This window comes from Ictidomys tridecemlineatus, chromosome 8 (genome assembly GCF_052094955.1).
Source record: "Ictidomys tridecemlineatus isolate mIctTri1 chromosome 8, mIctTri1.hap1, whole genome shotgun sequence".
NCBI classification, from domain to species: Eukaryota; Metazoa; Chordata; class Mammalia; order Rodentia; family Sciuridae; genus Ictidomys; species Ictidomys tridecemlineatus.
Window position 1 is genome coordinate 41289322 of NC_135484.1, and position 27175 is coordinate 41316496.

Sequence of the window (27175 nt, forward strand, 5' to 3'; positions counted from 1 at the left end):
ATAGAGATAAAAAGACATTTGTATATAATATAAAAAAATAAAAAATTCTTCAAGAATACCTAGCAGTTTTAAAGTGAGCATGTATTTAATCTCATAGACTTAAAATAATTAAAAACTGGCAGAACTACAGGAGAAAACAGATCTAAAGATGTAGTTGGAGATTTTAACTTCCTCTCTTAGTAAATGATTAAACAAAATAGACAAAAATTATCAGTTATGATAGATGAGACTTCAATAACACAAATAAATCTAACATTTATCGGATATAAAACTAAACAATTACAAAATATACATTATTTTTGTTGTTTGTTTGTTTGTTTGCTTTGTGGTACTGGGGATTGAACCCAAGGCCTTGTGCATGTGAGGCAAGCACTCTGCTAACCAAGCTATATTTCCAGCCCCAAAATATACATTCTTTTCCAATTTACATAAACTATTTAACAGGGCAGACTATTACTAGATTTTAATATATGTCTGGATAGGTTTATGAAGACTGAAATTATAAAAATATATTATTGATCAAAATGGAATCACTAGCCAGACAGGATGTCATAAACCTGTAATCCCAAGTACTCAGGAGGCTGAGGCCAGAGGACCTCAAATTCAAGGCCAGCCTAGGCAACCTAACAAGATTCTGTCTCAAAAAAAGGGGCTGGGGATGTAGTTCAGTGATAGAACTCTCCTGGGTTCAACACTTGGCACTTAAAAAAATATATATTACTAGAAATCAATAACAAAGAATTATTACAATTTCTTCACATATTAAAACTTAAATAAAATATTTCTAAATAAATATTTCTACATAAATAACTGGTAAATTAAATAACTGTTAACGAAAATATAGTATACCATATTTGTTGAGTTTAAATAATGCAGTGCTAAGAGGAAAATATATAGTTTTAAATAATTATATAAAAGAGAAATATTAAAAGTTGAAAATTTAAGTTTCCACCTTTAGGAACTAAAAAAAGAGCAAATGAAACCATAACAAAAATTAAAGAAGGAATAAAGTTAACAGATGAATTAAATGAAATAAAAAACAAGCAGAGAAAATTAATGTAGCCAAAGTCATTGTTAGGAAAGCTTAACAAAATTGATAATGAAAAAGGAATTATTCAATTTCCTGATATTTTGTGAAAGAGGAAATGTCTCAAATTATAAAAACATTAAAATGATAAGAATCAATTTACAAATTACTTTATGCCAATAAATCTGACAACTTAGATAACATGGACAAATCTTGAAATATGCATTTACCAAAACTGGAAGAAATAAAATAAAATCTGAATAACTTTATGTCTATTGCAGAAATTGAATTTATAATTAAAGTCCCACAAGAAAACTCAAGGCAACATTAATTCACTGGTGAATTCTACCAAACATTGAAAAAAAATTGATACTAAATAAAGAAGAAATGGACCTTCCCACCTTGTCTTAAGACACCACCATAACCTTGATACTAAAACCTATTATTATAAAAATATAACACAGAAAAGATATTATATCAAACAGAATTAAGTATTAAAATGCATCATTCATATAGTTTCAAAAGTGATATAAAATGCTAGTAGATTAAATTCAGCAATACATATAAAGAAAAGTTCACATGAAACTGAATCAGGGAGGACATACAAAATTTAAACAGATCATTTTCAAGCAAGGATATAGAAGACTCTATCAAAAGCTTACCAACATAATGGCATATTAGTGACTGTTGTATTCTGCTACCTTTCCTATCCCCTACTATCCACCCTCCCCTCCCCTCCCCAATATGCCATTATGTAAAAATGTGAGTATGTAACAGAAGTGAGTCTGCATTATATATTTGGGGAGTTCAAAACCCAATTGAGTCAAATGTATGAAAGATGATATATCATGAGCTCTGTAATGTTTTGAACAATCAATAAAAAAATGGAAAAAAAAAAAAAGCTTACCAACAAAGAAAAGCCTGGGACCAGACAGATTCTCAGCAGAGTTCTAAAAGACCTTCAGAGAAGAATTAACCCAATACTCCTCAAATTATTCCATAAAATAAAAAAGGAGGAAAACCTTCCAAACTCATTCTACTAAGCTAGTATCATCCTAATACCAAAGCTAGACAAAGACTCATCAAGGAAAGAAAACTTTGGACCAATATCCCTGGTGAACATAGACACAAAAATTCTCAATAAAATTCTGGCAAAACACATACAAAGACATATTAAAAAGAGAATGCATCATGACCAGAGTGCATCCCAGGGATACAAGTTTGGTTCAACATACGGAAATCAATAAATGTAATTCATCACATTAATAGACTTAAAGATAAGAATCATGATCATCTCAATAGATGCAGGAAAAACATTTCACAAAATATAGTACCCCTTCATGTTCAAAACACTAGAAAAACTAGGGATAACAGGAACATTTCTTAACATTGTAAAAGCTGTCTATCAAGGCCAATATCATTCTAAATGGAGAAAAAATGGAAGAATTCTCTCTAAAAACTGAAACAAGACAGGAATGCCCTCTTTCATCACTTCTATTTAACATAGTCTTCGAAACTCTAGCAGGAGCAATTAGACTGAAGAAGGAAATTAAAGGGATACAAATAGAAAAAGAAGGCCTCAAACTATCACTGTTTGCCAAAGACATGATTCTGTACTTAGAGGACTGAGAAATTCCAACTGAAAAATTCTAGAAATTATAAATAAATTCAGCAAAGTAGCAGGATATAAAATCAATACTCATAAATTAAATGCATTTCTATACATCACTGATGAATTCTCTGAAAAAGAAATTAGAAAAGCCACCCCATTCACAATAGCCTCTAAAAACATAAAATACTTGGGAATCAATTTAACAAAAGAGGCCAAAGATCTCTACAGGGAAAACTATAAAACACTAGAGAAAGAAACTGAAGAAGACTTTAGAAGATGGAAAGATCTCCCATGCTCTTGGATAGGCAGAATTAATGTTGTCAAAATGGCCATTCTACCAAAAGCGCTACATAAATTCAATGCAATACAAATTAAAATCCCAACATCATACCTCATAAAAATACAAAATGCAATCATGAAATTCATTTGGAAAAATAAGAGACCCAGAATAGCCAAAGCAATCCTTAGCAAGAAGAGTGAAGCAGATTGCATCACAATACCAGAACTCAAACTATACTACAGAGCCATAGTAACAAAAGCAACATGGTATTGGCACCAAAATAGACATGTAGACCAATGGTACAGAATAGAAGTCACAGAGACAAACACATATAAATACAGTTATCTCATACTAGACAAAGGCTCCCAAAACACACATTGGAGAAAAGATAACTTTTTCAACAAATGGTGCTGGGAAAACTGGAAATCCGTTTGTAGCAAAATTAAATTAAACCCCTATCTCTCTCTATGCACGAAACTCAACTCAAAGTGGATCAAGGACCTAGTAATTAGACCAGAGACCCCACACCTAATAGAAGAAAAAGTAGGCCCAAATCTTCAAATGTCAGATTAGGCCCTGAATACCTTAACAAGACTTCTAAACACAAGAAATAAAATCAAGAATCAATAACTTGGATGAATTCAAACTAAAAAGCTTCTTCTTATCAAAAGAAACAGTAAATGAGGTGAATAGAGAGCCTACAGTATGATAGCAAACTTTTGCTATACACACACATCAGATAGAGCACTAATCTCCAGGATATATAAAGAACTCAAAAAAAAAAATAAAAAATAAAAAACCCAATAAATAAATGGACTAAGGAGCTGAGCAGACACTTCCTACAATCAGAATGGCAGTTATCAAGAATACAAACAACAAGTGTTGGTGAGGATGTGGGGAAAAAGGTGCACTCATATGTTGCTGGTGGGACTGTAAATTAGTGCAACCAATCTGGAAAGTTGCATGGAAATTCCTTTAAAAACTTGGAATGGAACCACCATTTAACCCAGCTATCCCACTCCTTGGTTTATGCTGAGGGCCATTACCAAGTAGGAATGACGCATCGAAATTTCCTTGTCAAGCGTACCCCATGCTGCTTAGAGGACATTCGATGGGACATTGCATGCATGCTTTAATAAGGTGACCTTGCTCAAGGACCAAGGCGGATCCGGGTTTAGAGCTGATCAGGTTTGAGGAAGTAACTGGCTCCTTGAGTTTAAGGCGTTGCCAGTTTAAGATAATGGGTTTTAGGGAAGTTAGAGGTTGAAGATTATTGCTGGGATTAGGGTGTTCCTGCTGCTTGTTCCTGTTGAGATCTCGTGAGATTAAAATGGGATTTGGAGATAGCCTCGTGGAGTAGGTGAATTGTGCGGGAGATGGCAGAACGCGATTGCCCCTGGACCTGTGTGGAGGCGGTGTGAGCGGGAATAAAGAATTGCTGTTTGAACCTACGAAGCTGTGTGGTGGCTCGTGATTCTGGTGCCAAGTCGAGACCTTGGCATTTTATACCCGAAGGACTTAAAAATATCAACTATAGTGACACAGCCACATCAATGTTTATAGTAGCACAATTCATAATAGCCAAACTATAGAACCAATCTATATGCCCTTCAATAGATGAATGGATGAAGAAACTGTGGTATATATACACAATGGAATATTAATCAGCAATAAAAGAGAATAAAATTATGGCATTTCAGGTAAATGGATGGAATTAGAAAATATCATGCTAAGTGAAGATAGCCATTCCCTCAAAACCAAAAGCTAAATGTTTTCTCTGATAAATGAATGCTAATCCATAATGGGGGATGGAGCATGGAATGAGTAGAGGAAATATGGATTGGCCACACTTGAGGGAGGAGAGGAGAGGGGGCTTGGGGATAGGAAAGATGGTGGAATGAGATGGACATCATTACCCTAGGTACATGTATGATTTTGTGAATGATGTGACCCTACTTTGTGTACAACCAGAGAAGTGAAAAATTGTGCTCTATTTGTGTACAATGATTTGAAGAGTATTCTGCTGTCATGTATAACTGATTAGAACAAATAAATTTAAAAATTAAAGAAAAAGAAAAGTATACATGATCAGTTTGGATCTATCACAGTAGTGCAAGGTTACTTAACATTAAACAGTTACTTGTCTTAGTAATTTACCACATGAATTGAACACTATCAGCTGACAGAATGGGAAACAACATTTGACAAAATTCAACCACAATTTATGGTAAATATCCCCCAAAAAAGTAGGAAGAAAAAGTAACTCTCTTGGTCTGAAAAGGGTAGTCCTTTTCAAATATATCATAAAAAAGTCATAGTTTTATCATACTTAACAGTGGTTTATTCAATTATTTTGTTTTACATTTTGGAAGAGAGTAAGATTATCCATTCTAACCACCTCAGTGAAACTCTGGTTTGAAGACACCAGCCAACGCCTTCAGAAGCGGCAAGTGGGGAGTGTTAGATTAGAAGATTTAAAATGGGTTTTATTCACAGAACATTAAAAAAAAAAAAAAGAAAAGAAAAGAAAAGAAAATACAAGGTGTAAGGGACCGGCGAAACGTCAGAGGAAGAGACCACAAGAGACTGGCTTCATGCACTAAGCAGACGGGGATTTTTATTGAGGGTCCAATTCAGCGCGCTGAGGCTCTAGGCTCACTCGGGAAGGGAAAACAGCCCAGAGCCCAGAGCAGGGGTTGAACAATGCTTAAGTACACTTTTTTGGGGGAGGAGGACAGGGGCTTTGCATACATCACAGTCTCCTTTAACAAATCACCTTACACCAAGGGAAAATCAAAAAATAATTCTTAGACTTGATTAGTACATTCATTGGCGGGAACAGGGCTGGCTGGAGTGATAGGTCTTTCCTAAGGAGGGGGTTACATTTAAACTGATGGGTTAGGACCCTGAATGTCTACGTGATAAGCTGCACAGGGTCTTGATTGCTTACATGAGGAGTTACACAGGACCCCAGCCCATAAATCAACTAAATGGCCAGTAGGGCCTTGTCCTAACTGCCTCAGGAATTTAACCCATGCTTTGCAGTTTAGAAGCAGGTTTACAATGCCTGGTCCTTTACATTTTAACTCAGGCTTTGCAGCTTAGAAACTTTACCCTTTCAAAGGAAATCTAAAAAACATCTCAAAGTTATTAATTTAGGAAGGTGGTTAAAAACATATGAAAGAGAATACAAAAAGAAAAAGAAATGGAGGTAGACCTCAATGGATCAATGAAGGTTTATTAACATCACTGCATTAATAAAGCAAATGTGTAACAGAGGGGCACATTTTCAAAGGGAAAATGGCGACTGGGCTATAACAAGGGTCTTGGTTTTACAAGGTTTAGCAGGGCCTGGTCATAAGAGGAATTTTGGTGGTGGGCTCGTTAAGGGCGGGGCAGGAGGCCTGATAGGGGGACAGTTGTGGTTAAAGGAAGTTTCCTGGGGCCTATTGTAGGGGGGACAGCCAGTTCAGCAACAAGTGGGGGCCAGGTGTAGTTCCTTCTGTGCTCTTCCCATTTTCCCTTCCTGCCTTCCCTCCAGCTGCAGCATGAGCTTTTAAATGACAAAAGATTCAATTTACCACAAACATTTCCTCACACTGGGCAGGAGGGCAGTTAGGGGAACTTTGGAAGATAAGGGAAATTGTGAAAGTGGGAAGTCCAGTTTCCTTACCCCCCACCCAGAAATTGTAAGTTTCCACCTCCTTCAGTGGCAAAATAAAAGATCAATATACAAAAATAAATAAATTGAAAAACCAGCCTCTACCTCAGAGCAAAGCCTGTCCAAGGAAAGGACATCACCATTGTCTTTGGAAAGACCCACAGAGCATCCCTAGGCACATTCCCACCCTGCTAAGTTATTTATCTACAAATAACAGGAGAGATCTGCTGTGCCAGGTGTCCCTGACTCAGTCAGGCTAGGTGGGGATCCACAGCAACCCCCTAGCAGCCACCAATCAGCAAGAGACAGGGAAATACCTGGGATGCCAGATGACCCTCCCAGTAGTTTATGGTGGTTGATAACGTGTTGGGAAACCATGTAGTTCAGCATGAACACCCCTCTTGGCTTAAACCAATCAGTTCAAATGAATACCTCTTTTGTACTGACCGATCACCCCTACCCAACTTGTTCCCAGCAGTGAATGTGCTAATCAGCGAGTGAATGTGCTAATCATGTTTTAGAGTTGTTATTTGATTTTCCCGCTGTGTGTGATGATTTGCTAAGAGATGCTATGATGTATGTGAAGTCCCTGCCTTCTCCAAAGAATGTATAAAACTGCTGCAAACCCTGGGCTCGGGGCCTCTCAGCATCACTAGTTGCTGTGTGTGCGCGCGGAGGACCGAGCTAGCTCGCAATAAACACCTCTTTGCTGCTTACAACGATCTTGGGTGTCTGGTAGTCTTTTGGGGGTCTCAAATTCGAGCATAACAAAATCAATATACAAAAATAAAGATCAATATACAGTATTTGCAGTATATGAATATACTATAGCAAACAATTGGAAAATTAAAAAATAATTGCAATACAATATAGACAAAATTATAGTGTAAGAGGGGTCCAGCAGAGCGTCAGAAGGAGAGACCACACAAGAGACTTACTCCATGCAATTGGCAAAAGGGGATTTATTGGGGATCCATTCCAGCGCGCTGGGACTCTGTGCTCACTCAAGAAGGGAGAGCAGCCCAGAGCCCCGAGCTGAGGTCAAGCAGAGCTTAAGTACACTTTCTGGAGAGGGCGGTGGGCTTTGCATACATCAGAACAAATCATCATGAGACGCGGGAAAATTGAACAACAACTCTGAGACATGACTGGCACATTCATTGGCGGGAACAGGTTGGGCGGGGGTGATTGGTCATTCCTAAGCGGGTTACAAATTCAAACTGATTGGTTCGGGCCCTGTGAGGAACTGCACAGGGCCCTAGGCTAAATGGCCAGTAGGGCGTTGTTTTAACTATCTCAGGAATTTCAGGTTCTAGGTGTAACAGAGGAACTTAATAATACCTAATCTTTTACATTCAAGCTTTCCAGCTTAGAAACTTTACCCTTTCAATAGCTTGTCCTTAAGTTAATGGAAGATGAGCAAAAACTTTATTTAATACTAAACATGCTTCAAAAAGCTTTTTTTAAAAAAAAAAACTAGATGAATGAAGATGTGCCATGTTAATAGATTAGGAGACTTAATATTGTTAAAATTTCCATTGTCCTAAAATCGATTTGTAGATTCAATAAAATCTGCGTATAATCCCAGTGGGATTTCTTTTTTATGTAGAAAATGACAAGTAAGTTTTAAAGGAAATGCTAAAGAGCTAAAAATGCCAAAACAATCTTGAAAAAGAGCAAAGTTGGAGAGTTCACTCTGTCTGATTTCAAGTCTGATTATAAAGACTCAGTCATCAAGACAGCCTAGTATTAGGGTAAGGATAGAAAAATAGAACAGAATGCAGAAAGAGACCCCCACTTATGTGGTCAGCTGATCTTTGATACAAAGGTATCATTGTAATACATTGGTGAAAGGAAGGTCATTTAAATAAATGATATGCAACAATTAGATAAATATTTGGGAGGGGTCTGTGAATGAGCCCTGAATTGCCCTATTGGGTTATAAACAATGGTCTGAGATGCTCTTGGCTTCAAGGAACATTAGTTGAATGTCTCAGTTCACTGTTGCCTCCCTGCTATCCACTTGTGTTACTATAATGCCAGATTCATGGGATTTCTTACACTCACAGGAGATTAAAAGTCACTAGCAAAAAAAAATTTTTTTTCAACAAATCTCTGCTATATGTTACAGAATAAATACTGTGCTATATGAATGTAGCAAAAAAAAAATGAGATCTTTTTTAAGCCTAATAGAAAAGGGACTGATCACATTAAGTGTATGGAAAAAGAGAATACAAACATCATATTAGAGTACATTTTGTAGAAGAAACTTCCGGTTACTAGGATTTAATTGTTAAAAATTTAACAATTTTTAAAGCAGTTTATAGGCTACAATCAAGGGCCTAACCTTACCACCATGTAAGCAAAATTCCTAGATCATTAGGAGAAAAAGTTTGAGATGTTTGCTATTGAATATGGCTACTGAACATGTTTGCTTTTTAATTTCTTAAATTTAAGAACTCGGGATAAATATATTATCAAAATTGATGTAATCATATACAGACCCATTTTTAAAGCTAAAGAATTATACTAGGAATGTTCTCTTCACATTTAATACCTGCAGTTCTTATCATTAGAAACCTAATAATTGTAAAGAATAATGACAATCAAACTTAAGAGGCAGCAGAGAACCTACATTGGAGTTTGGCCAAATAGGCACTCAATAAATATGGAATGACAAATAAATGTTTAAGTAAATGGATTTAATAAACAAACACTAAGAGACAGACGATTTTGTTTTGCTGAACATCACAGCATCTTTGGAGGTTTTGTTTCTTCACTTATAAAACAGAAATGACAATACTTGCCTATCCCACAAGACTGCTATGAAAATAAGAAGAAATATTTGATGGGAAAACAATTTAGAACAGAGATGGAAATATAAACTATTCCTTTTAAGGCTAATAGAAAGAAGCCATATTTTTGACTACTTACAAAGGGCCATCAGTAAATTCATTTCATTGAAACACAAAGTCTAGAGGAAATTGCTGCTTATAAAAAGTGACCACTCTGTGGAGCTTACTGAACACACCTCTAGAATGTAAGCTTCACACAGACCTTTGTTATCAACTGCACAAAGAGGTGACAATAGTTCCTTTATTTCTTAGATTTATTGCTCTAACTTCAAGAGGGTTGTTTTCAACATCTGGAGAAGGCAGGGATTCAGCAAGAAATATGCTTTAACCAAATGGTGAAATGATCCTTGGTGTTTTTATCCAAATAAACAAAAAACCCAAAGCAATTGTGAAAGGAAACCAAAGAAAATAGCTCCTCTATTATCTTTATTTTAGGTCAAGCTATTTGGAAGCAAGTCACCACATTTTGGCTCAGGACTAATAGTATTACCCACAGAACTTACCAGAGTGGGAAATGCTAAGGTTTGCACTCTAAATATCCACAATTGCTTTTTCTTTATGTGACCAATGTTCCCTGATTTACACCATAATTTGATGGTAAAAGGGATAGAAATGATCCTGGTTAATAAAATAGGTTGATATCAGGGTAGGGACTAATACAAGCATGTATTTTTTTTTTTAACTTGTCCCAATGTTGCAGATTCTTAAAGAAAAAGTTTTTCACTATGTGTTACCTTAAATTTATTAAATTCTTCTGGAACAAACAAAATGGTAGTGTTATCAAGCTATCTAGAGAGCAGCCCTAAGTATAAGGGACTCAGGTATTTTCCATAGAAAATATTTTCATATCTCTATTTAGCAACACACAAAAAGGTGTAACCTCACCAATTCCCATCTTAACCAGGATTACTATAAAATATCTTTTCCTCTAAGTTCCCCACATATTCAGCACTGAGAATACTAAAGTCATGCTTTAGCTCCCAATTATACTGCATGTAATTAGAAATAGCACCTGATAGGTAGGTAGGTGCCTGTTAGGGATTCAGTAATTATTTATTAAATGAATGTGTGAAATGAGTAAAACAAAAACTTTGAAATCCTAAAATGTATAATCTAAAGTCTTTTTTTTAGTTGTAGGTGGTTATAACATTTTTAATTTATGTTTTTGTGGTATTAAGTATTGAACCTAGTGCTTCACACATGCTAGGCAAATGCTCTACCACTGAGCTACTACCCCTGCCCCTAGTTTAAAGTCTTTTTTTTTTTTTTCAGGTTGTATTTACACTGGAGTAAATCTAAATTTTCTCATGGTTGATTCTGTAGTTTATCTGTCTCTACATTACTTATCTTCATTTTGGGTTTGGGAACACATCTAACATGGAGCTTCTTTGCCATTTTGTTTCTGTTTTTGTCTTGTCTCCCTTTACATTCATCAATGATTTTTGAATTATCCTCCAAAAGCTGAAAAAAAAGCTATATTGTGTTTGTTTTTTAGATTGTTTTCTTCTTTTCTAATTTGCTACTGCTGATAAAAATGAAACGTCCTGATTTTCACACCTTGATATTTTATCCAGTCACCACATTGAAATAATTTAAAGAGTTTATCAATAAAATAGGGTTATCTATGTAAACCATCATCTACCAATAGTCTTGTTCCTTCTTTTCTAAATTTTATTCTTTATATTCTTTTTCCTTTTGGTTCTGTGGATTGAATCCAGAGGTACATTTGCAGTGAGCTACATCTCCAGTTTTCTAAATTTTTATTCTGAGTTAGGGTCTAAATTACTGAGGGTCTTGCTAAAATGACTGTAATCATTCATAAACGTGGGATTCATTATGCTATATTCTTACATGTACATAACATGCTTGTATCAGTCTACTTCCCCAGTACCTTCTCCTTCCCTCTCCAAATCCCTCCCCTTCCTTTGATCCACTTGCTCTATGCTACTGATTTAACTTTTATTATTATTAATATTTCAACTAGTGCATTAAAATTTTACATATAAGCAGGATTCACTGTGGTATATTCATATAAAGCCAAGCATATTTTGGTAGATTCATTTTTGGTAGATTCAATTTCATTCCCCAGTATTTCCTCATGTTCTCCTCTCCTCCCTCCCTCTTTCTTTGGTACCAGGAATTGAATCTGGGGTGCTTAACCTTGGAGCCACATCCCCAGCCCTTTTTATTTTTTTATTTTAAGGTGGGGACTTGCTGAGTTGCTTAGGGCCTCCCTAAACTTCTGAGATGGTCCTGAATTTTTAATCCTCCTGTCTTAGCCTCCCAAGCTGCTGGGACTACAGGTATGTACCCCCACCCCATGTACCCCTTCTTGAGCCCCTTTCTCTATTCTATTGGTTTCCCTTCTGCAGAGACCTGCAGGGCCTTTAATGCAGAAACCAAGGAGGGGCAATGATGCAGGATTAGAAAAGATAAACAGACACACATAGAAAGAAAGCTGAGACCAAGTGGGACCAGGTGGGAAATTATTCACTGATAGAGAATGAATGACACAGAGCTGGCTCAGCATATTTCTTATATAGGTTTTAACATCAAAAAGATTTTCTATGAGAAAGTTTCTTCAGTGCAATCAGGCTAAAGGATGAAGTTCTGGATAGCCAATTATATAATGTAATTATCTTTTTTGCACCCATCCCTACCCCAACAACCCGCCCCCCCCACACACACACACACATGCCAAGCTGATATCTGAATTCAGGATCAAGACTGACAGTGTCTGCCATGCACAGAAACACCTTTGAGCAGGGTGTCACCATAACAACTGGGCAGTGTTAACCTACAGTCTTTGTATAGGAAGTTCCCAGCCCAGGAGCTCTTGCCACAGGACAGTCAGAGAGGGTGATTCAAACCACCGTTCCCAACCTCTTCTATGAAAATAACTTCTTTAGGCTTTTGCATCTATATTCATAAGTCACTGTATATAATTTAATTTTATGGATTCACTCTGATCAATTTTGGTATTAAAGTTAAACTAGTTTTAGTAAGTAAGTTAGAGGGATTTTCCTTTCTATTATTTTTCTTACTCTCTGAGACAGTATGCATAAGATTTTAATTATTAAAAACAATAAAATTTGCCAGGCATAACGGTGTATGCCTATAATCCCAGCTACTCAGGGGCCTGAGACAGAAGGATTGCATGTTTAAGAACAATGTAGAAAGAAGCTGTCTCAAAACAAAATAATAAAAGGGCTAGGGATATATCTCAGTGTTTGTCTAGCATGTGAGAAACCCTGGGTTTAATCCCTAGTACTGCAAACAAATAAGTAAAATAGCAAAATTTACCAAGTATTTGTTTGTGTCACACATTATTCTCATGTTAACTCATTTAATTACCATAAAGGTACATGAGGAAAAAATACTATTATTCTCATCTTACATATAAAAAATTCAGACTACTACCTGGAATCAAATTAGAAATCACTAAAGATAATAGGAAATTTTTCAAATAATTAGGAATTAACCAACATACTTCTAAATAATCACTGTATCCAAAGGAAATCTTAGGGAAAATCAGATTCGCTTAACTGAATACAGAGAAAAACACACGTCAAAATGCATGAGACACAAGAGCTAAGATGCTGAGAAAAATTATGTCACAAAATGATTACATTAGAAAAGAAAACCAATAAGCTATCTCTGAGAAAAAACAAACTCAATAAAATTGACAAAGATCTAGTGAGACTGGCAAAAGAAAGAGGAGAGAAGATATTATTACTAATATCAAGAATGAAATGAGGATATAACTGCACACTCCATAAACATCAAAAGGATAATAAGAGAATACAATGAGTAACTGTGCATAAATTTGACAACTTAAATGGACTAACTACTAAAAAAAAAAATTGAATTTGCAATTCAAAAACTTTCAAAAAAGAAGTGCTCATTTGAAGATGCTTTTAACTGGGGATTCTACCAAACACTGAAAGAAAAATTAGTATCATTTCTACCCAACTTCTTCCAAAAAATAAGAGGGAAAAACTCCCAATTCATTTTATTAAACTAGCATTACCTTATAACAAATAATACAATAAACAGTACCAAAACATAAAACAAAAACAAAACACTATAGATCGATGAACTTCATGAATATAGATACAAAACCCTTAGGGAAATATTAGCAAATATAATTCATTAGTATATAAAAAGTCTTAAAAACATAGCATCTAAGTGAGGTTTATTTCAGGAATGGAAAGCTGGGTCAATATTTGAAAAACATTTAATATAATTAACCAGATGAGTAGGCTAACTAGGGAAAAAATCTCATAATGAAGTCAAGTGATGTGGAAACAGTATTTGACCAAATTTGACTAAATTATGCAGGATGGTAACAGACTGAATATTACCTTCTCCTACCCCTAACTGGGAAAGAGACAAAGATTTCTGTTCTCATTACCCTTAAATCAAAACAGTTTGGAAAGTACTAGTCAATACAGTAATGCAAAAAGTAATAAAAATAACACAGATTGGAAAGAAAGAGACAAAACTGTCTTTATTTGCAAATAACATAATTGTGCAGAAAATCCAAGGAATCTATTTAAAAAATTCCTTTAATAAGTAAGCTCAGCAAAGTCACATACAAGATACTAGATAAGTGTAAAAAAAAAATCAATTGCCTTTCTATATATGAATGACCATGTAGCCACCAAAATTTAAAATGTAATGTCATTCACAACAAAATAGTAGGTATAAATCAATAAAACATGTATGTGTATGCTGAAAACTACAAAGCATTAATGAAAGAAATACAAACAAATGGGAAAAAATACAAACAAATGGGAAAACAGTGTGATTGTAAATTAAAAAACTAAATAATAAAGATATCAATTATCCTAACATTGGCATACAATTCCTATGAAAAGGGGATTGAACCTAGGACCTCATGAATTCATAGCAAACACTCTACCAACTGAACTATATCCCCAGCCCACTGTAGCAAATTTTTGTAGCCATAAATAAGGTTATCCTAATAGTTATATGAAAAGGCTAAGGAACAAGAGTTGTTACTGGACAAATTTCCAGAGTTATTCTTAGAAAATAGAAGCCAATTCCAATTGACAATGACATATATTATTCCTCTGATATCACTCTTTGAAATGACAACATTACAGATAGGGAGAACATAATATTGATTGACAGGAGTTAAGAAGATGGCGGTAGAGGGAAGTGATGGGGCTGTAAACGGACAGCATAAAGAATACTGTGATAATGGAAATGGCTGTGTCTTGGCTATATTAAGGTCAATACACTGGTGGTGACATTGTCCTACAGTTTTGCAAGCTGTTAACCTGGGAGGATACTGCACAAATGGTACAGTATTGTTTCTAACTACAACTGTACATGAATCTACAATGATCTCAAAATTAAGCATTTAATTTAATTTTTAAAAGTCTATTCAAAAGAAGGAGGAGTAGGAGGAAGAGTGGATAAGTAGAGATTATGTTATCCAAGAGTCCTGCTTACCTTCCAAGTTCAAAATAATTCTTATTTACAGATTATCTAAATTTTTCATAGAGTTTAAGTGATATTTTCCCATCATTTGAAGATACTATAATCTCAGTATCAATGTCTGAAAGAAATTAAAAGAACATTATCACTTCTGAATAATACCAACATAAAATACCAGGATACCAAATACCAAAATAAAATACCAGGAAGTAATTATTTTAATTGCTTCCAAGAATGGTAAAATGATTTAACATTAAGAAATTAATTAATGTAATTCATGTTACTAATAGATCAAAGAATAATGGTAATCTTGATTTACCAAAAAAGGCATTTCCAAATGAAAACTCATAGTAAAATATGAATAAATATTCTTCATTATTAGATTAAATAATATCTTCCTGAAACAAACTGCCAGCAGAACACTATAGAATGAAATGCTAGAATACTAACATTAAAAGTTCTATTAACATTAAAAACAGCAAGATAGCCACTGTAATCACTCTTGTAGTTCTTCTGAACCTTCATAATGTCAATAAGAAAAAAAAATCAAAACACCTGACATACATTTGAAGATAACTAAAACCTACTATGAAATAACAAAAGACATCATACACAAATAGAGAGTCAAATTTTTATATTCCTTGAAGACAAAGTTTAATGTAAGGAATATGCATTTCATCAGCAAACTTATCTAAATATAAAAAATAATTACAATATAGACCTTAATAATACTTATTAAAAATGGATAAAATATTTCCAAATAGATATTTTTGTACTTGTTATTAGAAATCATTCCTATGTTCATTTACTCATTCATTACTTATTGTAACTCTGTAATAGGCTAAGCAATAAGCAAGGCAAAGAAATTGCTGAAGAAAAGTATAAAGCTGTGTATATTTGGTTCTCACTTTTATAAAACATACTTTTATATACAAATAGAAGGAGATACATGTAATTTTGAGGACAAATTGTGTCAAGGAACTAGGAATTTTGGTGACAGTTTTCTAGATTTTGCTTACCTTTATTTTCATAGTGAGGAAATCACCTATGTAATTTTTGCTAAAGAAAATAGTAGCTTAAAAAAGTGAAGAGATCCTCACTAGTATATAATTGCATTAAATTATTTCTGGAATACCAGAGATGAGAAAGATGTAAAAAACAAATTGCATCTACACATTTGCATAGTCCATCAGGTTTTAGTCAAAATACTTTTATCTTTGCTACAAAAATGTTCTTAAACATGAGAACACAGGTGTGCATGCCTCATAAACATAATAAAAAGTAGAGCTCCCATCTCTGGAACCTCTACTACCTGTTCTTTTTCAGTAAATGTTTTAGTAATTTTTTTCTGATGTGTCCATCAATATATTAAAGACTCAATTACTATCAATTTGTGTGTACACATGTGTATAAGAATTATACATATATTATAATGAATCAAACACAGATTTCTTTCTTTCCCAGATTTGTACATATAAGTTAATTTGCTTTTTTGTTTTGTTTTGTTTTAAGATGTAACTGAGTCAGTTACATTTTGTTTGTTTTAAAATGTAGCTAAGTCCCTACTATAATAATACTTTTGGCTGCCTTAGCTGTTCTTTCTGTTTTTGCAGGGGCTGGAGGTGGTAGAGTGAGTACTAGGAATTGAACTCAGGGGCACTTGACCCCTGAGACACATCCCCAGCCCTATTTTGCATTTTATTTAGAGACAAGTTCTCACTGTGTGGTTTAGCACCTTGCTTTTGCTAAGCCTGGCTTTGAACTCATAATCCTCCTGCTTGACTTAGCTGCTCTTTATGATACTTAGTTTCCTTTTACCAGAGAATAAGTAAAAGCTCAGAAAATTCATACAACTTTCCCAAGATCACAAAACCAGTAAGTGTCAGAGATGCAATTTGAACCCAAGCATTCCAATTCCAGAATCCATTTGCCTAACCTCTACCTATTGTTTTAAGTCTCTTATTAACATAATACATACATATTCTGTGAACTGCTAACCAGTTGTTTGTCACATTATACAAAAGGGAAAATTATTTCCCACATGGTGTACAGTCATTCAGGATGATCCAAAGACACAAAATAAATATTTTAAGTAATTCAAGTTAGAAAAAAAGGGAAGGAAGACAGGCATTAAATGAGGAGGTCAATCAGATTTATACTGGAAAGGTTATTCAATAAAGAGGAAAGAACATAATTTGGAGAAACAATGAATGACTCATGATGCCCATGATCTAGAAGGGAAATTGACCAGGAAATAAATCACATTTTGGAAATGTGAATCCTTCAGTTTTTTAAAAAGTTTTCTAAAAATACTTCTATTAATAAGTTAAAGCTGTTCATATCTCAGGTTAAAACCATTTTTTGAAAATGAAAAATAATTGGTTGTCCAGTATTAAAAGTGAACATAAGGGTGGACTCTAAAACATTCAAGGATACTTTCCACTTCTCTTTCCTATTTTGATTCAACTGTTCTCATTAAGTTTCTGCGGTTCTTGTTATTTTGCTTAACATAATAAGTTCCTTCTTAATTCTATGTCACACGTCATACATTTTTTCCTTATTAATTTTTGAATCACTTAGTTGGCCAAGTATTAAATCCAACTTCATTTGAATTTAATTAAATATTATCTGGGATATTTTTGATAATTGGTTAGATGCTTAATTTATTATTTAGATAGTTTATGTGAATCAAATACATATTAATTTTATTGTGAAATAAATTGAAATATATTTTAGTGGTTCATTAAGGAATTATAACATGGTTAGAATTCCAAGAGAGCAATAATAAATAAAACATGTTTGGGGCATAAAATTAAAAGCATTTTACAAAAATAATGTTTCTACATGTTGCTATTAATATTTTCCTTCATATGAGTTGCAGATTACATTTTCTATAATCAGTAAGTAGTCAAGAAATTTATTATTAGGTAATAATCGAAAAAGTAACTATGGTTGTTTATGCACACCTTAGAATTAACTCTCGAGACAACAAAGTTCATATGCAATAGAAACGTTTCAAGCTAAGCTTTCACAATATATTTTGATTTTAATATTCCTTCCCTGCTTTCAAACAGGACTATTCTATGATTTTTTTTTGGGGGGGGAGCTGCTTAGTTTATTACTATTTTTGTATAATATTTTTAATTCTTAACTTTTAAATGCATCAAAGTTCCAATTTTAGTTGATTGCACACACTTTCTTCTTTTTTGTAAGTCAGAAATTCCTTTTTTCTTGTATATGTGTGTGTGAGTGGGAGCCTGTCCCCTTAATGATCAATGCATACTTGCATATTTTTGTTCTATTTTATCTTAACTCAATGGAAGATTTATTTTATTTTTTATAAAGCCAGAAGTGGTCAGGTAAAAAAATTCATATTCTACTTATTGCTCATTCAGATTACTTTAAATATAATGCAAGGAAATGCTTTTCTCCTTAGAAATCAAAATTTTATTTTATGAATATTAACTCAGTTCACTGTCCATGTCTAAAAATCTTACAAATATCAACTATTGATCCTGATAATTTGAAAGGTTTTTTTTTTCCTTTTTTTCTAAGTAGGCAAGCAATCAAAAAGGTGGAATGCCTAGTCACAAAAATACTTAAGAAAAAATATTTTTGAGAAATAGTTTCCTGATTATGAGTCAACATTAGAGTCTGATAACACTCTGTTTTCCTTGTGAATGCTTACTTGTTTTTTCCCATGGATGCTCTTAAAAGAAACTGCATTATATTGGGTCATATTTATGAAACAAGGATAATGTTGCCAAGTCTTCAAAATACCTTTCCATTGCATATGAGGGCAGGATATGGTTTCTTATTCTCTTGAGGAATGATAAAAAAAATGTTTGGCTTTCAGTGGGAGGTGAACTATCTCTGGCTCTTATCAGTGACGGAATTAAGTAAGAAGTATAGTCTACCTGTGCCATCCCTAGCAGACATAAAGTTTGTAGAAGAGTGACAACTTGCCCTAGAAAACACTTAGTCATTGTCTCACATTATGTGTTTCCAGGTGCCAAACAACTTTTGGCTTGTCTTATTATTGGTTTACTCCCTGCCAGTTTATTGTGTTTTAAACAATAGGTGATGCAGACCCTGGGAACCTCCGTTAACATGTATTCCCTGACAGCACCCGGATGTCAGACATATATTTCTGGTGGGAAAACAAGGTACATAAAGCAGTGTCGTTGACCAGACAGATAATATTTAAAAGCACTGAGTTTGTATGAGGAAGTTTATGCTAAGTTGGGAGCTTGTTTGATTAGGGTAGGAAAAATTCTATATGTGAACATGCAAAGAAAAAACAATTTCTTCTGTTGGGAAATTTTATAAACAGAATGCTCAGGCTTGCCAAGTGTCTGTCTGAGTTAATTGTTTTCCATTAGATTTCCATCCTTCCATTCCAATGTTGCACATTTATTTTGCTTCATCCTCATGGATGACTATAAGCATTTTTCCAAATGCCCAGGTCCTTTTTGTGTTAAAAGAGATGGTAGCAAACATAATTGCAATGCCCTCCCCATCAGGAAATTTTTCTAAGAAACAGCAAAGTAAATTTTATTTCAATCTTACCAAATCATACAAAAAAATGATTTAGAAAGGGAGAATATAATTTATAATATACCAAGAATAAATGCATATAATTCTTTGGATGCATATAATTCTTTGATTTCTTATTTATTGTTACAGGAAAAACAATGATCAGGCATGTTGGACCAATATAATGTAAGGAATTAAGAGCTCACTTAGATTTGAGAAGAGGTAAATGATTTCATATCAAATTAAATTAGGATTTCTGCATAAAAAGTGGTTAAATAATTTTTTTCTGAATTCATTCATTCAAGTAGAACTTTTATAACATTTAGCTTTAAGCACATCTAGTGTCATCTTGCTTTTATTTTTTAGTATACATATAGTAGATTTATTTTTACATATTATTATATGCACACAACAAAATTTGGTCAATTTAATTCACCAGTATTTCCTCTTTTCCTCCTCTCAACCCTCTCCCTGGTCTCCTTACTCTATTCAACTTGTCTCCCTTGTATTTTCATAAGATTCTTTGCTCCCCCTCTCTGACACCAGCCCGGCTTTCCTTTTTTTCTAATTTCCACATGAGAGAAGACATTTGAAACTTGACTTTCTGAGTTTTGTTTACTTCACATAATATAATATTCTCAAGTTTCATCCATTTTTTTCTACAAATGACATAATTTCATTCTTCTTTATGACTGTATATACCACATTTTCTTTATCCATTTATCCATTGACAGACACCTAGGCTGGTTCCATAATTTGACTATTGTGAATTGTGCTACTATAAATATGGGCCTGCCTGTATCTCTAGCACTACTTTAATAACCTCTTTTTAGTTTTTATATTGCCTGTTGCCTCAAATTTTTATGTAAAATGAAATCATATCCACTAGACATAAAAAAAAAAGTGGGGGGTGGGGAGTAATAAAGGGCATCTCATGAAAATAGAAAGGAGACCAGTAGAAAAGAGGAAGGGACTCATGGGAAGGAGCAAGGGAGAGAAAAGAGAGGTACTGTGAACAAAATCCACCAAGTTATGTTGTTCTATTATGTGCTTGTGCAAATATGTATCAACAAATCCCACTATTACGTATAATTTTAATGCACCAATAAAAAAATGTTGGAGAAAGAACAAATGAACACATGAAATATATAAATAATGCACTTAACAAATCTAAAATTAAATTATGTCTGTGTACTAAAAATAAATGCATGCCATCTAAACTTATTCACAGTCACTTCACTGAACATCATGAAAACAGCAATCTAATCCAACATGTTTTATTTCATAAAGTGAAAGTGGCCACCTTCCTAGTCTGACTGAATCTGCCATACCATAATCAATTCCATTAGGTATTGTGAAATGAGTCACACTTATCTTGAGCTTGGCATGTGTTAGAGATTGTAGGTTATATTTGAGCAAAATTTTTCATGCAACCCAAGTTTTACTTTCAGGTATATCTAACTAAAGTGATTACATTTAGTTGTGTATCAAATTAAAGAAATAGTCCTACATTTAAAAATCACTGTGTCTTACCTGAAACAAAGCTTTACAATTCCAAAATCTATATTTTGAATGTTAGAATGTTAGGATATATGCATGTGTGTAAATGTATATACTTTTCACTGAATGTTTACAAAAATACAATTTTTATGATGAGTCCCATTTTTTCACCAATAGTTTGACCAGTTTTCATTTCTTGATTGTATGGGAAAGAAGGATAACAAAAAAACGTTAAGTTAAAGATATTGTGGCTTCTTTTTTAAAAAATAGATTTTTGTTAACTTTTCAGGACTCCAGATTTAAATTTGCCTATGATAAATACAACATGCCCTTTAAGGAGGAAATCCCTGCTTTTTTTTTTTTTCCTCTTGTAAAAAGGCATCTATTTGGCTTTTAATACAAAATGACTCAGAAACATAGAAAGAAAATATCATACAAGCCAGTTACTGAATTAAAAACAAAACAACCAAGCCCATCCAACAAATTTCAGTTGATATTCCCTGCTTTCTGCCCAGATTAGAAAACAGGTAACTGCAAACCAAATGTCTGTCCCTTTGAAGAAATCTTATTTAAAAAAAAAAAAAAAAAAGGCAGGGAAGGAGAAACCAGTTCCTGAAATCTGGCAGGTGGTGTTAGAGGCTATTGGGAGCTTGCCTCAATCATCCTGGCACATGGAGTACAAGTGGTGGCTGGAATATGGACACCACCTCCTCTCTGTCTTGCTAGTAATGGTCATCTGAAGGGAGATCAGCCTGGGCACCATTTGACGCCAATTATGCAGTCTGAGGTCTCAAGGTCAAGCAGTCCTGGAGTCATCCATTCCATAGCTTCCCTGAATCTCTCCCATGTACAGTCTCTTGTCACTGGATGCTGAAAGAATCATCAGGATGGAAAGCCACTTCATTGATGGAGCCAGCATGGCCAGGCAGCTTATACAGAATTCTGCTTGTGGTATCCCACACATACACAAACCTGTCGGCTGAGCCAGCTGCTATTTTGCTTCCATCAGGTGACCAAGAACATCTCAGGAGATTCTTTTCAAAGTTATGCACATTTCCTTGAAATATCTTCACACACCTCTCTTTGGGGGCAAATGGTCGGACATCTCAGACTCACACTGTATTGTCCATTGCATTGGACAAGAGGTAAGAGCCTTCAGAGCTGAAACTCAGTCCAGTCACGGAATCTGCAGGGCCTCTCATGGTGTAGGTTAGCTTGTTTTGGCATAGGTCCCAGACCTTGATATCGTTGCCTATTCCACCAGAGATAATCTGATCACTTGTGTCATTGAAGGTTACAGCTAACACCTGGTAAGTGTGCTGAAATGTCTGGATGGCTGCTTTCTTCCGGATGTGCCAGAGCTTTACAGTACCATCATCACTGCCAGTGCAGACAAGCTGGGGTCCCCTCCTGGCTGGATAACAGGAATTCACAAAGGAAGTATGTCCCTTCAGCCTTTTAACCCTCTCTCCTGTTTCACTGTCCCACACCGCCACAGTTTTATCTGTGGATGCTGAGAAGAGCATACTGCCATCTGTATTATAATGCAGTTCCATCACTGCTCCACGGTGTCCTTTCAATGTAGCATAGTTATCACAGTCACCGTAGACATTCCACAACAATATCGGTCGGTCAAATCCTGCAGATGCTAAGGTGGATCCATTTGGGTGAAACTTGCAGCAGTACACTACTCCTTCATGTCCTGAGAGCAGCATGATTGGGCTTGAAGGGAGGAAATCTTGGAGGTCCCGTTTGCTTGCAGTAAAGCTCCCGGAGTCCCCTGTTGCTGCCCGGCTCCGGGACCCGACCCTCGCTGTTCCCAATAGTAACTCTTGCCGCTGCCGCTTGACGGGAACCAGAGGCAACTCTGGGCCCTTTCGCATCTGCTGTTCTATCATGGCGGTACCCGCTGAAATCCCTGCTTTTATCTAATACTCAACTTTAATTTGTAAGATGACCAAGGGAGAGGTAAGGTGAAATATTGGAAAGTCCCTAGTATGTACCAGAGAATATATGAATTCAATTTTATTGGATCTGCACATTTCAAAGTGCATGGACTTCTATTCTTTTCCTCCCTACCCTCCCTTGTTGAAAGAACATTCAGCCTTTGGTTGGGGGACTGGTTTATTTTACTTGGCAAGATATTCTCCTGTTCCGTCCCTTTACCGGCAAAAGCTACAACTTCTTTCTTCAATTTTGCATTTGTGTGTGTGTGTGTGTGTGTGTGTGTGTGTGTGTGTGTGTATTTTCTTTATCCATTCATCTGTTGAAGGACATAGAGAGGAGTAGGAAATCTGGAGCATTTTTGACGTCAGTTATACTGTGTGTGTGATAATTGAGACAATACATGATACTTGTTACACCAAAAATATCAATGAGAATGTATGTTAAAAGTTTGAATAATCTTGCCATGAGCAGGAGGCTGGAGGGAGGAAGATGTCAAGTTCCAGTCAGCCTTAGTAAGTTAGAAGACCCTCAGCAACTTAGCATGACCCTGTCTTAAAACATAAAGGGGACTAAGGATGTAGCTCAGTGGAAATGTACTCCTGAATTCAATCCTCAGTACCAATTAAGAAAAAAAAATAAAGAAAGAAAGAAAAAATAAATGAATAATTCCGAGTTACTCTGAGCCCCACAAATCAATGGTTAGAAAAAACAGATATCCTTCTAAGGCTAGTTCTAATACCTAAAAGAGAAATGCTGCCATCTGTTTCTGTCAATCAAATAACTGTGTACATTTAATTAAATTAGTAAAACATTGAGCAGTGATAATCATACCCATTTACATAACGGTAGTAAATGCCTCTCAATATACTTACTACATTCCTTACATTTTACCAGAACTTTTTGAGTGAAGATGAAAAATGGTTTTTGTTTGTTTTTGTGAGAAGTGCATACAAATTAAATATGTCTTTAAAAAGTTTTCCTACATTGATTGGTTCACTTAGCTACAGACAGTTCATATGCCAAAAGAATGAGAGAATGAAGGAGAAGCAAAGTTGCTGAAACCTGGGTGGGTATACCTAGTTAAGAAGCTATAAACTCATGATCAACCATAAAATATAAGCAATAGTATGAAAAGAATTTATCACTGTGATTTAGCAAGACACAAGATTCTTTATATTTTAGAATACCTAGTTTTGCCTTAAATTTCTACTGTTTGGCAAACATAATTAATTTTATCCTAGGGCTCAAGGATACCAAGAGTTATGGAAAGTGATTGAAATATCTTTAATTAGAAGACAGGAGACTGTTCTGAACCTACTCTTCATTATTAGTCATATGACTATGTAAATTCATTTATTTTTAGCAATCTCAGTTCCCTCCTTTATAATATTGAAATAATGCTGCCTGCATTGACTTCCTAACTGGGTTTTTGCAAAATTGTAATTTGAAACTGTGGTGATAATACTTTGCATACTGAAAAGGATTTATACAGATATAAACTCTGGCTAATGTGACAATGTACTATACATGAAGTTAGTTACCTCTGCAGCACTGACCACCCATTATAAAATTTTATGAAGATTGCTTCTTCAAGTGCATATTTGACCTCATTATTAATTTAGACAACATTCTTTACTGTATATATAATAAGATGGAGGAATAAATCAAAATATCTATATTCTTAGAAGTTAATAAAATATAGAGCCTCCATCTGTGTAGGACTATGCTGTGTGAATGAAACTGTTTTGTATTATAAGAAGGAAAAATTAATAAGAAGGGAAATGAACTGCCGACTTTCTATTTTTTTAACATCAAATTAATGAAAAGGCATCATGACAGAATTTATGATCTTCTGAGCAAGGTAGACTATCAATAATTTGATAAAATCAGGGAATGCAATGTGTAATAAATCTGAGAGGGGCAATCATGTGGAGCCATGTAAAGTTGCAAGGATCTCACTTGGTAGAAGTGATTTTAATTTTTAACAAAGAAAAATGGTCCATCAGAGATAATATTATCAATAGCAGCTATTGTGTACAGATCATTTAATCAATATTACTTCTTGACATGTACTGTTCTGTTTATACTTAACATCAGTATAAATTATTCTTCTTTTACAAACAGGAAAATAGACTCATAGAGGTTATATATTCTGACCAATGCCACACAACTTTTTAATGGTCAATGTTATCCTCAAAATTATCTCTATCTATACAAAGAGGCAAGGGGAAAATATCCATTTTGTATTTTCGTTGTGGATTCAGTTTGGTGTTACATAGCATTATATTACACATAGTTCAATGAGAAGAAAATTCTTACATTTGGATAAGTTTAATTACAAAGAAAAGTAGAAGTTTTAAAGTGATAAAAGCTACTTCATACCCTCGTTGAATTAACACAGGATTATCCATCAATTCAAAGTTTTATTTAACGCACCTACTCAGTATCTTAAAGGGACATTAGAGCAAACAGAAAAATAAACATAAATTACCAGTTCTTTAGGAATCTATGGCTTTCTTGGAAAGAAAGCATCAACACAAATATTAACATATGTAACTCAATGTTAGTAAAAGTCAAAAACAGCAAAGACACTTCTGGTGAGAGGCAAATGGGGAGAGAAGGGAGAAGGCCCAGCAGCTGCACAACTTTAAGGCTGACCTCTCAGTCATAGAGAAGGAGGAAGATCTTTCCAAGTATTGAAGAATTCACATATTTTGAGGAGGTAATGAATGATAAACATTCTTATCAGGAAGAGGAGTAGCAAGCAATACAACTGAAGTAGAACAGATTCTTAAAGGCTATAGTAGGCAGCTTTCATTGAATTAATGTAAGATGATAGATTTTGAATGAGAATCTCAAAAGAAAGAAGCCAAGCTTTCAAGGTGTTCATGAAAAGGAGAGACGAATTATAGGATTGCAGAAGAAATTATTGCGAGGGATCAAGCAAATGTTGAATGTTTGGGATTTAACTCTCAGCATAATAATTGGAGCTGGTGGGCATAAACTTAGAAGTTATACACAGAAATTTTGGGGGTCTTGAAAGTGGACTGTGAGTACAATAAAATGAAATAGAGTAACAAAGAAGGAACCCAGAACTATTTGAAATTCTTGAATTTGAATTGTGAGAAGAAAAGCAGAACAGTTTTGAAAATATTTTTATAAAAAAGCTAGGATTTTGAATTCTAATGGTTAATACAAAGGATTGAATTGAGAAATAAAGACAAATATTTTAGTGTAAAGTATAATAGATATGCCATAATAAATAAGATTAGTGACTGGATTTCATGTTCATGAATTATAACCTTTGAGGGAATATTTCTAGTGGAGCATCAGAATCATCTTTATACTTTCAGATATTAAAGAGTCAGAAGAGAGAAGTATTTTATAAAGGGGAACCAACTCAGGTAATTTAATCTACTAATTGGAAATACTTGCCACTCCTGAAACATTGGGCCCGAGTTCAACTTTGATAATATCAAATGAATGATTTCCAATATTATTTTTCCTTTTAAAAAAATGCAGCCTAAGACTTCAAGCCTGAGTCAGATAATCAGATTTGACATAATAAAAATGCTTATTTGAAAAATGAGATGCAGACTTTAGTCTTTCAAAATAGAAACAAAAGAAAATACAAAGCAAAAATTTCCTAAAACTGACCATTTCAATGGTTCATTGTAGGGAAGAAACAAAACAATATGAGAGCCCATCTTCCAAACTAGAAATAAGGGTGAAAAAGAACTTGATGGCAGGGGTGGGTTGTTGAAGGAAATTCAATGTAAGTATGATAGGAATTATGGGGAAAAGATTCAGATTATAACGGTGTTTATTATAGAAACGAAGTGTAACTATTTTTTTGGCAAGCATTTTTAAGGAATTGATCTTTGTTCATTTGCAGTGCAAAGACCAGAGAAATTATAGCAAATTGCGGAAATTGCAAGCAGCTGCCATCTGTGGTCTTTAGCAGACGTTGGTGACCCTCTATTAAGGAAGAACCAAAGTGAACAACAAGAAGCAGCAGGTCAGTGATTCTTGTCCTTTGAAGGGTGTGATGTATGATTTCCAGTGAGGTTTCATATAGTGGCTCAAACTATAGGACCAAAGATTCTTTCTTTCCATGTCTCTGCTCTGCCTTCCATAGTAATAACTTTATCCATAATCTTCAAAACTGCCCCCTCCCAGTTTGCTTCTGCAATTCTGCCTTCATCTCTTCATATCACGCGTCTCGGGAAGAAAACAACACTGATTTTCCACCCACAGCCTCCCAGAATGTCATCTCACATCTCATACACTC

At 34.6% G+C, this 27175-nt stretch overlaps 1 long non-coding RNA gene and 1 pseudogene across 1 annotated transcript in view; both read right to left on the bottom strand.

Annotated features, from left to right (window-relative positions):
* Positions 1-27175, bottom strand: part of LOC120889126 (uncharacterized) — a 131752-nt gene that overhangs the window by 88411 nt on the left and 16166 nt on the right. The gene's annotated exons all lie outside the window — the stretch shown is intronic.
* Positions 21630-22835, bottom strand: LOC144365860 (U5 small nuclear ribonucleoprotein 40 kDa protein pseudogene; annotated as a pseudogene).